General features: G+C 38.4%; 9 non-coding genes across 9 annotated transcripts; all 9 read left to right on the forward strand.

Moving 5' to 3' along the window:
* The first annotated feature begins 405 nt into the window (after positions 1-405).
* Positions 406-597, forward strand: LOC140246488 (U2 spliceosomal RNA). The gene has a single exon (XR_011902551.1). It is a non-coding gene; the product is annotated as a U2 spliceosomal RNA (small nuclear RNA).
* Positions 598-1,822: 1,225 nt separating this feature from the next.
* Positions 1,823-2,014, forward strand: LOC140246489 (U2 spliceosomal RNA). Its single transcript, XR_011902552.1, has one exon. It is a non-coding gene; the product is annotated as a U2 spliceosomal RNA (small nuclear RNA).
* Positions 2,015-3,239: 1,225 nt separating this feature from the next.
* LOC140246501 (U2 spliceosomal RNA) lies at positions 3,240-3,431 on the forward strand. Its single transcript, XR_011902563.1, has one exon. It is a non-coding gene; the product is annotated as a U2 spliceosomal RNA (small nuclear RNA).
* Positions 3,432-8,233: 4,802 nt separating this feature from the next.
* Positions 8,234-8,425, forward strand: LOC140246490 (U2 spliceosomal RNA). Its single transcript, XR_011902553.1, has one exon. It is a non-coding gene; the product is annotated as a U2 spliceosomal RNA (small nuclear RNA).
* A 1,222-nt stretch (positions 8,426-9,647) lies between these two features.
* Positions 9,648-9,839, forward strand: LOC140246491 (U2 spliceosomal RNA). Its single transcript, XR_011902554.1, has one exon. It is a non-coding gene; the product is annotated as a U2 spliceosomal RNA (small nuclear RNA).
* A 1,224-nt stretch (positions 9,840-11,063) lies between these two features.
* Positions 11,064-11,255, forward strand: LOC140246492 (U2 spliceosomal RNA). The gene has a single exon (XR_011902555.1). It is a non-coding gene; the product is annotated as a U2 spliceosomal RNA (small nuclear RNA).
* Positions 11,256-12,481: 1,226 nt separating this feature from the next.
* Positions 12,482-12,673, forward strand: LOC140246483 (U2 spliceosomal RNA). The gene has a single exon (XR_011902546.1). It is a non-coding gene; the product is annotated as a U2 spliceosomal RNA (small nuclear RNA).
* A 1,198-nt stretch (positions 12,674-13,871) lies between these two features.
* LOC140246493 (U2 spliceosomal RNA) lies at positions 13,872-14,063 on the forward strand. Its single transcript, XR_011902556.1, has one exon. It is a non-coding gene; the product is annotated as a U2 spliceosomal RNA (small nuclear RNA).
* A 1,225-nt stretch (positions 14,064-15,288) lies between these two features.
* LOC140246495 (U2 spliceosomal RNA) lies at positions 15,289-15,480 on the forward strand. The gene has a single exon (XR_011902557.1). It is a non-coding gene; the product is annotated as a U2 spliceosomal RNA (small nuclear RNA).
* Positions 15,481-16,459: the final 979 nt, after the last annotated feature.

Genomic DNA, 16,459 nt, shown 5'->3' on the forward strand with positions numbered 1-16,459 from the left:
TAACACGGCACGTGGTGACGTCACAAACTCTAGCTCTCCTAATGGTGGAAGGGCGATAGTGACTATTCATATTTCCGCTATTCGCGATTTGCATGGAGAGCCGTCGCTCATTGATTACTAGTATGTTCTGAGTGAATCAGTGCGCATGACACATTACCTAGTCAGAGTACAATTTGGGAATATATAGCCCTAAAATAGCGTGTTTAGAGCAAAAGATGATCCAGAAAATTATTCCATGGGATAGCACTTGACATTTGCTCCAAGGGTAGTGCAGGCCGTTTCGTGTGTTAAGGCAAGCTTTTCGAGATATAAGGCAGAAATGACGTTGCGGTTACTGTAATGGGTAACCATCCCTTGATGATCGATCCCAGAACAAGATTATCGTTTCTGATTTCAGCAATGGGTATCGCTTCTCGGCCTTTTGGCTAAGATCATGTGTAGTATCTGTTCTTTTCAGCTTAATATCTGAAACGCGACTCATCGAGTCGCTTGTATATTAATCTGATTTTTGTACCGAGGCCATGGTATAGGGGCTTGCTCCATCCTGGCCACGGGTTGGCCCGGTATTGCAGTACCTCCGGGATCGGCCCACCCCCAAGGGGGTAATAATAATCCAAAGAAAGAATCTGACTTTGTTTCTATCTCTCGCTCTTCCTCTCTCACTGCAACAATTTCTTAGAATGCCTTGAAAATGCTCAATTGTATATAGTGCAACTCTCAAATACTTTCGCTTAAATCTCAATCTTCTCCCCCCACCCCCTCTGTCTTTTTGAGTCTGGGTCTTCTTTCTTTATCAAAAATACTGATTGATACTCAGTGGGGAGGAGCACTTCCTTTTGCCATAGTCTTTGATATCTGAGTCTTTGATTTCAGTGAGTTCTAATTTTTAGAACTGACCCCTTGAATCTTCACAATCCTTGTCTTTATGGATCCTTTCAACGGTTTCTAATTGCCATCATCATTATCCATTCTATGGACCTCCTCAGGATTCCCTGGTCCTATTTTTGCAATGGAAAAGATGGTGAAACTTTCTTTCAAACCACTCATAAGGCGCGCCTGATACCATGACCAAGCCCAAAAGAGAAATGCTAACTTTCATCCTTTTGAATTGGGATAAAATTAATGATGATGCTGATGATGGTGATGATTCCATTTATAACAGTTATAATAAAGATACTGTTAAAAAAGGTGATGTTATTCTTTGATTTTGTTGTTTTTTTTTTTGCTAGCCAATGAAAATAACATTAAAGTAAGAAAACAAAGGGTTAGAAAATTTAAATGGCACATGCATAGAAAACAAAGATAGGGCGCCCCACACGGCGTTTGCAAGAGAATAACCGTAACGATCGCATGACGTTTGTCTCTCTGCCTGTCTGTCTGGTATCAGGTTTAACACGGCACGTGGTGACGTCACAAACTCTAGCTCTCCTAATGGTGGAAGGGCGATAGTGACTATTCATATTTCCGCTATTCGCGATTTGCATGGAGAGCCGTCGCTCATTGATTACTAGTATGTTCTGAGTGAATCAGTGCGCATGACACATTACCTAGTCAGAGTGATATAGAAAAGACAGACTCAGTTTCTACAATTTGGGAATATATAGCCCTAAAATAGCGTGTTTAGAGCAAAAGATGATCCAGAAAATTATTCCATGGGATATCACTTGACATTTGCTCCAAGGGTAGTGCAGGCCGTTTCGTGTGTTAAGGCAAGCTTTTCGAGATATAAGGCAGAAATGACGTTGCGGTTACTGTAATGGGTAACCATCCCTTGATGATCGATCCCAGAACAAGATTATCGTTTCTGATTTCAGCAATGGGTATCGCTTCTCGGCCTTTTGGCTAAGATCATGTGTAGTATCTGTTCTTTTCAGCTTAATATCTGAAACGCGACTCATCGAGTCGCTTGTATATTAATCTGATTTTTGTACCGAGGCCATGGTATAGGGGCTTGCTCCATCCTGGCCACGGGTTGGCCCGGTATTGCAGTACCTCCGGGATCGGCCCACCCCCAAGGGGGTAATAATAATCCAAAGAAAGAATCTGACTTTGTTTCTATCTCTCGCTCTTCCTCTCTCACTGCAACAATTTCTTAGAATGCCTTGAAAATGCTCAATTGTATATAGTGCAACTCTCAAATACTTTCGCTTAAATCTCAATCTTCTCCCCCCACCCCCTCTGTCTTTTTGAGTCTGGGTCTTCTTTCTTTATCAAAAATACTGATTGATACTCAGTGGGGAGGAGCACTTCCTTTTGCCATAGTCTTTGATATCTGAGTCTTTGATTTCAGTGAGTTCTAATTTTTAGAACTGACCCCTTGAATCTTCACAATCCTTGTCTTTATGGATCCTTTCAACGGTTTCTAATTGCCATCATCATTATCCATTCTATGGACCTCCTCAGGATTCCCTGGTCCTATTTTTGCAATGGAAAAGATGGTGAAACTTTCTTTCAAACCACTCATAAGGCGCGCCTGATACCATGACCAAGCCCAAAAGAGAAATGCTAACTTTCATCCTTTTGAATTGGGATAAAATTAATGATGATGCTGATGATGGTGATGATTCCATTTATAACAGTTATAATAAAGATACTGTTAAAAAAGGTGATGTTATTCTTTGATTTTGTTGTTTTTTTTTTTGCTAGCCAATGAAAATAACATTAAAGTAAGAAAACAAAGGGTTAGAAAATTTAAATGGCACATGCATAGAAAACAAAGATAGGGCGCCCCACACGGCGTTTGCAAGAGAATAACCGTAACGATCGCATGACGTTTGTCTCTCTGCCTGTCTGTCTGGTATCAGGTTTAACACGGCACGTGGTGACGTCACAAACTCTAGCTCTCCTAATGGTTGAAGGGCGATAGTGACTATTCATATTTCCGCTATTCGCGATTTGCATGGAGAGCCGTCGCTCATTGATTACTAGTATGTTCTGAGTGAATCAGTGCGCATGACACATTACCTAGTCAGAGTGATATAGAAAAGACAGACTCAGTTTCTACAATTTGGGAATATATAGCCCTAAAATAGCGTGTTTAGAGCAAAAGATGATCCAGAAAATTATTCCATGGGATATCACTTGACATTTGCTCAAAGGGTAGTGCAGGCCTTTTCGTGTGTTAAGGCAAGCTTTTCGAGATATAAGGCAGAAATGACGTTACGGTTACTGTAATGGGTAACCATCCCTTGATGATCGATCCCAGAACAAGATTATCGTTTCTGATTTCAGCAATGGGTATCGCTTCTCGGCCTTTTGGCTAAGATCATGTGTAGTATCTGTTCTTTTCAGCTTAATATCTGAAACGCGACTCATCGAGTCGCTTGTATATTAACCTGATTTTTGTACCGAGGCCATGGAATAGGGGCTTGCTCCATCCTGGCCACGGGTTGGCCCGGTATTGCAGTACCTCCGGGATCGGCCCACCCCCAAGGGGGTAATAATAATCCAAAGAAAGAATCTGACTTTGTTTCTATCTCTCGCTCTTCCATCTCTCACTGCAACAATTTCTTAGAATGCCTTGAAAATGCTCAATTGTATATAGTGCAACTCTCAAATACTTTCGCTTAATTCTCAATCTTCTCCCCCACCCCCTCTGTCTTTTTGAGTCGGGGTCTTCTTTCTTTATCAAAAATACTGATTGATACTCAGTGGGGAGGAGCACTTCCTTTTGCCATAGTCTTTGATATCTGAGTCTTTGATTTCAGTGAGTTCTAATTTTTAGAACTGACCCCTTGAATCTTCACAATCCTTGTCTTTATGGATCCTTTCAACGGTTTCTAATTGCCATCATCATTATCCATTCTATGGACCTCCTCAGGATTCCCTGGTCCTATTTTTGCAATGGAAAAGATGGTGAAACTTTCTTTCAAACCACTCATAAGGCGCGCCTGATATCATGACCAAGCCCAAAAGAGAAATGCTAACTTTCATCCTTTTGAATTGGGATAAAATTAATGATGATGCTGATGATGGTGATGATTCCATTTATAACAGTTATAATAAAGATACTGTTAAAAAAGGTGATGTTATTCTTTGATTTTGTTGTTTTTTTTTTTTTGCTAGCCAATGAAAATAACATTAAAGTAAGAAAACAAAGGGTTAGAAAATTTAAATGGCACATGCATAGAAAACAAAGATAGGGCGCCCCACACGGCGTTTGCAAGAGAATAACCGTAACGATCGCATGACGTTTGTCTCTCTGCCTGTCTGTCTGGTATCAGGTTTAACACGGCACGTGGTGACGTCACAAACTCTAGCTCTCCTAATGGTTGAAGGGCGATAGTGACTATTCATATTTCCGCTATTCGCGATTTGCATGGAGAGCCGTCGCTCATTGATTACTAGTATGTTCTGAGTGAATCAGTGCGCATGACACATTACCTAGTCAGAGTGATATAGAAAAGACAGACTCAGTTTCTACAATTTGGGAATATATAGCCCTAAAATAGCGTGTTTAGAGCAAAAGATGATCCAGAAAATTATTCCATGGGATATCACTTGACATTTGCTCCAAGGGTAGTGCAGGCCGTTTCGTGTGTTAAGGCAAGCTTTTCGAGATATAAGGCAGAAATGACGTTACGGTTACTGTAATGGGTAACCATCCCTTGATGATCGATCCCAGAACAAGATTATGCAATATTTTTGCATTTATATTTTTGCATTATATTTTTGCATTTATATAATAAAACAGGAAATAGATGGGAAACAAGAAGAGGATCATATTGGAAATTTAATAATAGTCTTTGTGAAAATCAGGTATATGTATTAGAGATGAAAAAGGAAATTATTAAATTAAAAAATGAATTAAGTAGGGAAATACAAGATAAAAGGTTGTTATGGGATTTTATGAAGATGAAGATTCGTAGTTTTACACAAAAATTTTCTAAAAGTTTGGCAAAAGAAAAGAGAATGTTAAGAAAGCGATTGGAAAAAGAAGTACGGGATTTAGAACAGAAGCTTGTGAATGATATGAGTGAAGAGATTTTGGAAAGACTGGAAAATACAAAAAAGGAATTAAGAGAATCATATGATTATGTAAATGAAGGTATAAAGATTCGATCACGAGCCTCGTGGTATGAAAGTGGAGAAAGGGATTCACGATATTTTAATCAGTTAATGCAAAGGAATAAAAAGAGAAGTATTATTAAGAAATTGAAGATATCGGAGGGTGTTATTTGTAGTGATGAAAAAATTATAGTGCAAGAAATCCGGAATTTTTATAGTACATTGTATAGTACATTAGATACAAAGAATATAGAAGATTGGAATGCACTTTTTTTTCAAGATTTACCAAAATTAAAGGAGGAATCTCGAGAATATTGTGAAGGTCTAATAAGCAATGAAGAGTGTATAGAGATATTAAAAGAATTAAAATTAAATAAATCACCGGGGAACGATGGTCTGACAACTGAATTTTATAATATATTTTGGCCGGAGATTGGAGGAGTAGTAAGAGAAGCCTTAAATGAGGCATACAAATTAGGGGAAATGTCATCTTCACAGAAGCAAGCAGTAATTAAGTTAATTGCTAAGGATGGGAAAGATCCTTTTTTATTGAAGAATTATAGACCGATATCTCTTCTTAATGTAGATTATAAGATTTTAACAAAGATTTTAGCTAAACGGATAAAGGAAGTTTTGAATGAAGTTATTTTGGGAGATCAAGTAGGTTATATTGAGGGAAGAAATATTGGGGAAGCCATTCGAATTATAGATGATATGATATTTCATACATCTCATTATAATTTACCAGGGTTTTTATTGGCTATAGATTTTGAAAAGGCTTTTGATTCTATTTCTCATCAATTTCTTCAGGAGGTTTTGCGGTCTTTTGGATTTGGCCCGTCATTTCAAAAGTGGGTACAAGTTTTGTATACAAATGCTTTGAGTTGTGTTTTGAATGAGGGGGTTTCTACCGGTTATTTTAAAGTGGAGAGAGGTGTTCGACAGGGTGACCCACTGTCTCCTTATTTATTTATTTTATGCATGGAAATAATGGCGCATAGATTACGAAGGGATAATTCTGTACAAGGAATAAAGTTTGGAGAGGAGGAAATTAAATTAGTTTTATATGCAGATGATATGACTATTTTTATACGTAATGAGAAATCAATTTATAGGTTAAAGATGGTGTTTGAAGAATTTGAAAAAATGTCGGGATTAAAGGTAAATATGGATAAGACTAAAGTATTAAGATTGGGATTATATCAGTATTTGAAATTAGATACTAATTTTGGAGAAACAGTTGATTTTGTGAAGATACTTGGGGTTTTCTTTTCTTTAGACGAAGGAACGAAGGAAAATATGAATTATAAAGAGATTTTGAGTAAGATAAAAGTTCTTTTGAATTTCTGGAAACAAAGAGATTTGACTTTGATGGGAAAGATTCAATTACTCAAAGTACATATTTATTCAAAAGTTATATATCGAGCTTCTCTCACTCCAGTTCCTAGGTGGGTTTTTGATTCTTTAGACAAATTGGTTTTTGATTTTATATGGAAAGGAAAAAGAGATAAAATTAAAAAAGATATATTGTTTTTAGATTATAGACAAGGTGGGTTAAAAATGATGAATTTTGTTGATTTAGTTAAAGCACAGCGAATTATGTGGGTTAAGAAACTTCTTAATAAAGATGAAAATATGAAATGGAAGCAATATTTTAATTTTGTTACGAGAGATATAGGAGGAGAATTTATATTTTTGTGTGATTATTTACCAGCGCTGTTGAAAGTGAGAGCTCCATTATTTTATAGGGATTTATTAGAAGTGTGGGTACAAACGAAACAAATGAGAAGTAATGTTAGTAGTAGTTTGTATAGTGGTAATGTTATAATATTTAATAATAAATATATACGATTGAATAGAAGTTGTATATATGATGAAAGTATGTATAAAAATGGAGTTTATAGATTAAAACATATTTTAGGAAATAATGGTGAATTGAAATGTGATAGATATTTTAGAGATTTAGGTTTAGGAGTTAAAGATATTTTTTTGTTAAGATGTATTTATGAAAATATACCGATGGGTTGGAGGAGAAATATGAAAGAAAAAGAAAAAGATATTTTGGAAACTGATTTTATTATAGGAGGGAAAACAATCGCCATTAGCAATTTAAGATCAAAACAAATGTATTTGCAATTTCTTAAGGAAAAAGAAAGTGCAGTATTGATTTTTGATAGAATTAATCAAAATTATGGGTTTTCTGTCAAGGAGATACAAAATATATTTTTAAGGCCAAGACAATGTACATTAAATAGCCGATTAAGAGAGTTTCAGTTTAAACTGATGCATGGTATTGTTTATACAAATCACCATCTTTACAGGTTTGGTTTTACTGCAAGTAATTTATGCTCTTTTTGTGAAAAAGAAGAAGAAACATACAAACACTTATTTTATATTTGTGAGCATGTGAAATTACTCTGGGAATCATGTGAAGAAATGATAGAGAATGTTGAATTTAAAAATTGTACTTGGGAAGAAATTTTGTTTGGGTGGAAGGAGGATAATAGGGGAAAACATCAGTTGTTAAATCACATTTTAATTTTGGTTAAATACTTGATTTTTAAAAGTAGAGAATATGGAAAGCCGCCTACATATCGTGAAATAAAAAATAATATTTTAGAGGATAGATTTGAGGAAAAGAAATTAGCATCAATGAAGGGAACTTTAACCATTCATTTTAGTAAATGGGAAAATTTGAAAATAAGTATGGAAGGACCCGGAGCCAGATGTCCACGGGGAAGGGGGGAAGGGAGGGGAAGGGTAGAGGGGAGAGGGAGGGGGGAGGGGGAGGGGGGTGATTAATGGGAATATCGATTCCATTTGGTTGTATATCGATTTTATTTGGGTGCATATTGATGTGTTAAATATTTCTTTGTATGAAGCACCGTTACGCTGAAAGTACAGCTCCATTTAATATAAATATATATATATATATTTTTTTTTGAATGCGCTGTCATGTTAAAAGGATAGATCCATTTGATTTTAATGAAAGCAAGTAAGCAGTGTATGTTGTTTTTGTTTTTTTCTCGGTGAATTGTATTTCCTTTGCTAATGCACTGTTCCTGCTGAAAGTACAGCTTGGTTTTGATTTCATTATAATTGTGTTTTGTTAAATCGTGAATTTTGTAATATATATGATTCGATTTATCATGAAATTGTATTGAATATGGAATCAATAAAAGATTATGGAAAAAAAAAATTATCGTTTCTGATTTCAGCAATGGGTATCGCTTCTCGGCCTTTTGGCTAAGATCATGTGTAGTATCTGTTCTTTTCAGCTTAATATCTGAAACGCGACTCATCGAGTCGCTTGTATATTAATCTGATTTTTGTACCGAGGCCATGGTATAGGGGCTTGCTCCATCCTGGCCACGGGTTGGCCCGGTATTGCAGTACCTCCGGGATCGGCCCACCCCCAAGGGGGTAATAATAATCCAAAGAAAGAATCTGACTTTGTTTCTATCTCTCGCTCTTCCATCTCTCACTGCAACAATTTCTCAGAATGCCTTGAAAATGCTCAATTGTATATAGTGCAACTCTCAAATACTTTCGCTTAAATCTCAATCTTCTCCCCCCACCCCCTCTGTCTTTTTGAGTCTGGGTCTTCTTTCTTTATCAAAAATACTGATTGATACTCAGTGGGGAGGAGCACTTCCTTTTGCCATAGTCTTTGATATCTGAGTCTTTGATTTCAGTGAGTTCTAATTTTTAGAACTGACCCCTTGAATCTTCACAATCCTTGTCTTTATGGATCCTTTCAACGGTTTCTAATTGCCATCATCATTATCCATTCTATGGACCTCCTCAGGATTCCCTGGTCCTATTTTTGCAGTGGAAAAGATGGTGAAACTTTCTTTCAAACCACTCATAAGGCGCGCCTGATACCATGACCAAGCCCAAAAGAGAAATGCTAACTTTCATCCTTTTGAATTGGGATAAAATTAATGATGATGCTGATGATGGTGATGATTCCATTTATAACAGTTATAATAAAGATACTGTTAAAAAAGGTGATGTTATTCTTTGATTTTTTTTTTTTTTTGCTAGCCAATGAAAATAACATTAAAGTAAGAAAACAAAGGGTTAGAAAATTTAAATGGCACATGCATAGAAAACAAAGATAGGGCGCCCCACACGGCGTTTGCAAGAGAATAACCGTAACGATCGCATGACGTTTGTCTCTCTGCCTGTCTGTCTGGTATCAGGTTTAACACGGCACGTGGTGACGTCACAAACTCTAGCTCTCCTAATGGTTGAAGGGCGATAGTGACTATTCATATTTCCGCTATTCGCGATTTGCATGGAGAGCCGTCGCTCATTGATTACTAGTATGTTCTGAGTGAATCAGTGCGCATGACACATTACCTAGTCAGAGTGATATAGAAAAGACAGACTCAGTTTCTACAATTTGGGAATATATAGCCCTAAAATAGCGTGTTTAGAGCAAAAGATGATCCAGAAAATTATTCCATGGGATATCACTTGACATTTGCTCCAAGGGTAGTGCAGGCCGTTTCGTGTGTCAAGGCAAGCTTTTCGAGATATAAGGCAGAAATGACGTTGCGGTTACTGTAATGGGTAACCATCCCTTGATGATCGATCCCAGAACAAGGTTATCGTTTCTGATTTCAGCAATGGGTATCGCTTCTCGGCCTTTTGGCTAAGATCATGTGTAGTATCTGTTCTTTTCAGCTTAATATCTGAAACGCGACTCATCGAGTCGCTTGTATATTAATCTGATTTTTGTACCGAGGCCATGGTATAGGGGCTTGCTCCATCCTGGCCACGGGTTGGCCCGGTATTGCAGTACCTCCGGGATCGGCCCACCCCCAAGGGGGTAATAATAATCCAAAGAAAGAATCTGACTTTGTTTCTATCTCTCGCTCTTCCATCTCTCACTGCAACAATTTCTTAGAATGCCTTGAAAATGCTCAATTGTATATAGTGCAACTCTCAAATACTTTCGCTTAAATCTCAATCTTCTCCCCCACCCCCTCTGTCTTTTTGAGTCTGGGTCTTCTTTCTTTATCAAAAATACTGATTGATACTCAGTGGGGAGGAGCACTTCCTTTTGCCATAGTCTTTGATATCTGAGTCTTTGATTTCAGTGAGTTCTAATTTTTAGAACTGACCCCTTGAATCTTCACAATCCTTGTCTTTATGGATCCTTTCAACGGTTTCTAATTGCCATCATCATTATCCATTCTATGGACCTCCTCAGGATTCCCTGGTCCTATTTTTGCAATGGAAAAGATGGTGAAACTTTCTTTCAAACCACTCATAAGGCGCGCCTGATACCATGACCAAGCCCAAAAGAGAAATGCTAACTTTCATCCTTTTGAATTCGGATAAAATTAATGATGATGCTGATGATGGTGATGATTCCATTTATAACAGTTATAATAAAGATACTGTTAAAAAAGGTGATGTTATTCTTTGATTTTGTTGTTTTTTTTTTGCTAGCCAATGAAAATAACATTAAAGTAAGAAAACAAAGGGTTAGAAAATTTAAATGGCACATGCATAGAAAACAAAGATAGGGCGCCCCACACGGCGTTTGCAAGAGAATAACCGTAACGATCGCATGACGTTTGTCTCTCTGCCTGTCTGTCTGGTATCAGGTTTAACACGGCACGTGGTGACGTCACAAACTCTAGCTCTCCTAATGGTGGAAGGGCGATAGTGACTATTCATATTTCCGCTATTCGCGATTTGCATGGAGAGCCGTCGCTCATTGATTACTAGTATGTTCTGAGTGAATCAGTGCGCATGACACATTACCTAGTCAGAGTGATATAGAAAAGACAGACTCAGTTTCTACAATTTGGGAATATATAGCCCTAAAATAGCGTGTTTAGAGCAAAAGATGATCCAGAAAATTATTCCATGGGATATCACTTGACATTTGCTCCAAGGGTAGTGCAGGCCGTTTCGTGTGTTAAGGCAAGCTTTTCGAGATATAAGGCAGAAATGACGTTACGGTTACTGTAATGGGTAACCATCCCTTGATGATCGATCCCAGAACAAGATTATCGTTTCTGATTTCAGCAATGGGTATCGCTTCTCGGCCTTTTGGCTAAGATCATGTGTAGTATCTGTTCTTTTCAGCTTAATATCTGAAACGCGACTCATCGAGTCGCTTGTATATTAATCTGATTTTTGTACCGAGGCCATGGTATAGGGGCTTGCTCCATCCTGGCCACGGGTTGGCCCGGTATTGCAGTACCTCCGGGATCGGCCCACCCCCAAGGGGGTAATAATAATCCAAAGAAAGAATCTGACTTTGTTTCTATCTCTCGCTCTTCCATCTCTCACTGCAACAATTTCTTAGAATGCCTTGAAAATGCTCAATTGTATATAGTGCAACTCTCAAATACTTTCGCTTAAATCTCAATCTTCTCCCCCCACCCCCTCTGTCTTTTTGAGTCTGGGTCTTCTTTCTTTATCAAAAATACTGATTGATACTCAGTGGGGAGGAGCACTTCCTTTTGCCATAGTCTTTGATATCTGAGTCTTTGATTTCAGTGAGTTCTAATTTTTAGAACTGACCCCTTGAATCTTCACAATCCTTGTCTTTATGGATCCTTTCAACGGTTTCTAATTGCCATCATCATTATCCATTCTATGGACCTCCTCAGGATTCCCTGGTCCTATTTTTGCAATGGAAAAGATGGTGAAACTTTCTTTCAAACCACTCATAAGGCGCGCCTGATACCATGACCAAGCCCAAAAGAGAAATGCTAACTTTCATCCTTTTGAATTGGGATAAAATTAATGATGATGCTGATGATGGTGATGATTCCATTTATAACAGTTATAATAAAGATACTGTTAAAAAAGGTGATGTTATTCTTTGATTTTGTTGTTTTTTTTTTTGCTAGCCAATGAAAATAACATTAAAGTAAGAAAACAAAGGGTTAGAAAATTTAAATGGCACATGCATAGAAAACAAAGATAGGGCGCCCCACACGGCGTTTGCAAGAGAATAACCGTAACGATGGCATGACGTTTGTCTCTCTGCCTGTCTGTCTGGTATCAGGTTTAACACGGCACGTGGTGACGTCACAAACTCTAGCTCTCCTAATGGTGGAAGGGCGATAGTGACTATTCATATTTCCGCTATTCGCGATTTGCATGGAGAGCCGTCGCTCATTGATTACTAGTATGTTCTGAGTGAATCAGTGCGCATGACACATTACCTAGTCAGAGTGATATAGAAAAGACAGACTCAGTTTCTACAATTTGGGAATATATAGCCCTAAAATAGCGTGTTTAGAGCAAAAGATGATCCAGAAAATTATTCCATGGGATATCACTTGACATTTGCTCCAAGGGTAGTGCAGGCCGTTTCGTGTGTTAAGGCAAGCTTTTCGAGATATAAGGCAGAAATGACGTTGCGGTTACTGTAATGGGTAACCATCCCTTGATGATCGATCCCAGAACAAGATTATCGTTTCTGATTTCAGCAATGGGTATCGCTTCTCGGCCTTTTGGCTAAGATCATGTGTAGTATCTGTTCTTTTCAGCTTAATATCTGAAACGCGACTCATCGAGTCGCTTGTATATTAATCTGATTTTTGTACCGAGGCCATGGAATAGGGGCTTGCTCCATCCTGGCCACGGGTTGGCCCGGTATTGCAGTACCTCCGGGATCGGCCCACCCCCAAGGGGGTAATAATAATCCAAAGGAAGAATCTGACTTTGTTTCTATCTCTCGCTCTTCCATCTCTCACTGCAACAATTTCTTAGAATGCCTTGAAAATGCTCAATTGTATATTCTGCAACTCTCAAATGCTTTCGCTTAGATCTCAATCTTCTCCCCCACCCCCTCTGTCTTTTTGAGTCTGGGTCTTCTTTCTTTATCAAAAATACTGATTGATACTCAGTGGTGAGGAGCACTTCTTTTGCCATAGTCTTTGATATCTCAGTCTTTGATTTCAGCGAGTTCTAATTTTTAGAACTGACCCCTTGACTCTTCACAATCCTTGTCTTTATGGATCTTTTCAACGGTTTCTAGTTGCCATCATCATTATCCATTCTATGGACCTCCTCTGGATTCCCTGGTCCTATTTTTGCAATGGAAAGGATGGTGAAACTTTCTTTCAAACCACTCATAAGGCGCGCCTGATACCATGACCAAGCCCAAAAGAGAAATGCTAACTTTCATCCTTTTGAATTGGGATAAAATTAATGATGATGCTGATGATGGTGATGATTCCATTTATAACAGTTATAATAAAGATACTGTTAAAAAAGGTGATGTTATTCTTTGATTTTTTTTTTTTTTTTTTTTGCTAGCCAATGAAAATAACATTAAAGTAAGAAAACAAAGGGTTAGAAAATTTAAATGGCACATGCATAGAAAACAAAGATAGGGCGCCCCACACGGCGTTTGCAAGAGAATAACCGTAACGATCGCATGACGTTTGTCTCTCTGCCTGTCTGTCTGGTATCAGGTTTAACACGGCACGTGGTGACGTCACAAACTCTAGCTCTCCTAATGGTGGAAGGGCGATAGTGACTATTCATATTTCCGCTATTCGCGATTTGCATGGAGAGCCGTCGCTCATTGATTACTAGTATGTTCTGAGTGAATCAGTGCGCATGACACATTACCTAGTCAGAGTACAATTTGGGAATATATAGCCCTAAAATAGCGTGTTTAGAGCAAAAGATGATCCAGAAAATTATTCCATGGGATAGCACTTGACATTTGCTCCAAGGGTAGTGCAGGCCGTTTCGTGTGTTAAGGCAAGCTTTTCGAGATATAAGGCAGAAATGACGTTGCGGTTACTGTAATGGGTAACCATCCCTTGATGATCGATCCCAGAACAAGATTATCGTTTCTGATTTCAGCAATGGGTATCGCTTCTCGGCCTTTTGGCTAAGATCATGTGTAGTATCTGTTCTTTTCAGCTTAATATCTGAAACGCGACTCATCGAGTCGCTTGTATATTAATCTGATTTTTGTACCGAGGCCATGGTATAGGGGCTTGCTCCATCCTGGCCACGGGTTGGCCCGGTATTGCAGTACCTCCGGGATCGGCCCACCCCCAAGGGGGTAATAATAATCCAAAGAAAGAATCTGACTTTGTTTCTATCTCTCGCTCTTCCTCTCTCACTGCAACAATTTCTTAGAATGCCTTGAAAATGCTCAATTGTATATAGTGCAACTCTCAAATACTTTCGCTTAAATCTCAATCTTCTCCCCCCACCCCCTCTGTCTTTTTGAGTCTGGGTCTTCTTTCTTTATCAAAAATACTGATTGATACTCAGTGGGGAGGAGCACTTCCTTTTGCCATAGTCTTTGATATCTGAGTCTTTGATTTCAGTGAGTTCTAATTTTTAGAACTGACCCCTTGAATCTTCACAATCCTTGTCTTTATGGATCCTTTCAACGGTTTCTAATTGCCATCATCATTATCCATTCTATGGACCTCCTCAGGATTCCCTGGTCCTATTTTTGCAATGGAAAAGATGGTGAAACTTTCTTTCAAACCACTCATAAGGCGCGCCTGATACCATGACCAAGCCCAAAAGAGAAATGCTAACTTTCATCCTTTTGAATTGGGATAAAATTAATGATGATGCTGATGATGGTGATGATTCCATTTATAACAGTTATAATAAAGATACTGTTAAAAAAGGTGATGTTATTCTTTGATTTTGTTGTTTTTTTTTTTGCTAGCCAATGAAAATAACATTAAAGTAAGAAAACAAAGGGTTAGAAAATTTAAATGGCACATGCATAGAAAACAAAGATAGGGCGCCCCACACGGCGTTTGCAAGAGAATAACCGTAACGATCGCATGACGTTTGTCTCTCTGCCTGTCTGTCTGGTATCAGGTTTAACACGGCACGTGGTGACGTCACAAACTCTAGCTCTCCTAATGGTGGAAGGGCGATAGTGACTATTCATATTTCCGCTATTCGCGATTTGCATGGAGAGCCGTCGCTCATTGATTACTAGTATGTTCTGAGTGAATCAGTGCGCATGACACATTACCTAGTCAGAGTGATATAGAAAAGACAGACTCAGTTTCTACAATTTGGGAATATATAGCCCTAAAATAGCGTGTTTAGAGCAAAAGATGATCCAGAAAATTATTCCATGGGATATCACTTGACATTTGCTCCAAGGGTAGTGCAGGCCGTTTCGTGTGTTAAGGCAAGCTTTTCGAGATATAAGGCAGAAATGACGTTGCGGTTACTGTAATGGGTAACCATCCCTTGATGATCGATCCCAGAACAAGATTATCGTTTCTGATTTCAGCAATGGGTATCGCTTCTCGGCCTTTTGGCTAAGATCATGTGTAGTATCTGTTCTTTTCAGCTTAATATCTGAAACGCGACTCATCGAGTCGCTTGTATATTAATCTGATTTTTGTACCGAGGCCATGGTATAGGGGCTTGCTCCATCCTGGCCACGGGTTGGCCCGGTATTGCAGTACCTCCGGGATCGGCCCACCCCCAAGGGGGTAATAATAATCCAAAGAAAGAATCTGACTTTGTTTCTATCTCTCGCTCTTCCTCTCTCACTGCAACAATTTCTTAGAATGCCTTGAAAATGCTCAATTGTATATAGTGCAACTCTCAAATACTTTCGCTTAAATCTCAATCTTCTCCCCCCACCCACCCCCTCTGTCTTTTTGAGTCTGGGTCTTCTTTCTTTATCAAAAATACTGATTGATACTCAGTGGGGAGGAGCACTTCCTTTTGCCATAGTCTTTGATATCTGAGTCTTTGATTTCAGTGAGTTCTAATTTTTAGAACTGACCCCTTGAATCTTCACAATCCTTGTCTTTATGGATCCTTTCAACGGTTTCTAATTGCCATCATCATTATCCATTCTATGGACCTCCTCAGGATTCCCTGGTCCTATTTTTGCAATGGAAAAGATGGTGAAACTTTCTTTCAAACCACTCATAAGGCGCGCCTGATACCATGACCAAGCCCAAAAGAGAAATGCTAACTTTCATCCTTTTGAATTGGGATAAAATTAATGATGATGCTGATGATGGTGATGATTCCATTTATAACAGTTATAATAAAGATACTGTTAAAAAAGGTGATGTTATTCTTTGATTTTGTTGTTTTTTTTTTTGCTAGCCAATGAAAATAACATTAAAGTAAGAAAACAAAGGGTTAGAAAATTTAAATGGCACATGCATAGAAAACAAAGATAGGGCGCCCCACACGGCGTTTGCAAGAGAATAACCGTAACGATCGCATGACGTTTGTCTCTCTGCCTGTCTGTCTGGTATCAGGTTTAACACGGCACGTGGTGACGTCACAAACTCTAGCTCTCCTAATGGTTGAAGGGCGATAGTGACTATTCATATTTCCGCTATTCGCGATTTGCATGGAGAGCCGTCGCTCATTGATTACTAGTATGTTCTGAGTGAATCAGTGCGCATGACACATTACCTAGTCAGAGTGATATAGAAAAGAC

The sequence above is a fragment of the Diadema setosum genome, chromosome 2 (genome assembly GCF_964275005.1).
Source record: "Diadema setosum chromosome 2, eeDiaSeto1, whole genome shotgun sequence".
Classification (NCBI taxonomy): domain Eukaryota; kingdom Metazoa; phylum Echinodermata; class Echinoidea; order Diadematoida; family Diadematidae; genus Diadema; species Diadema setosum.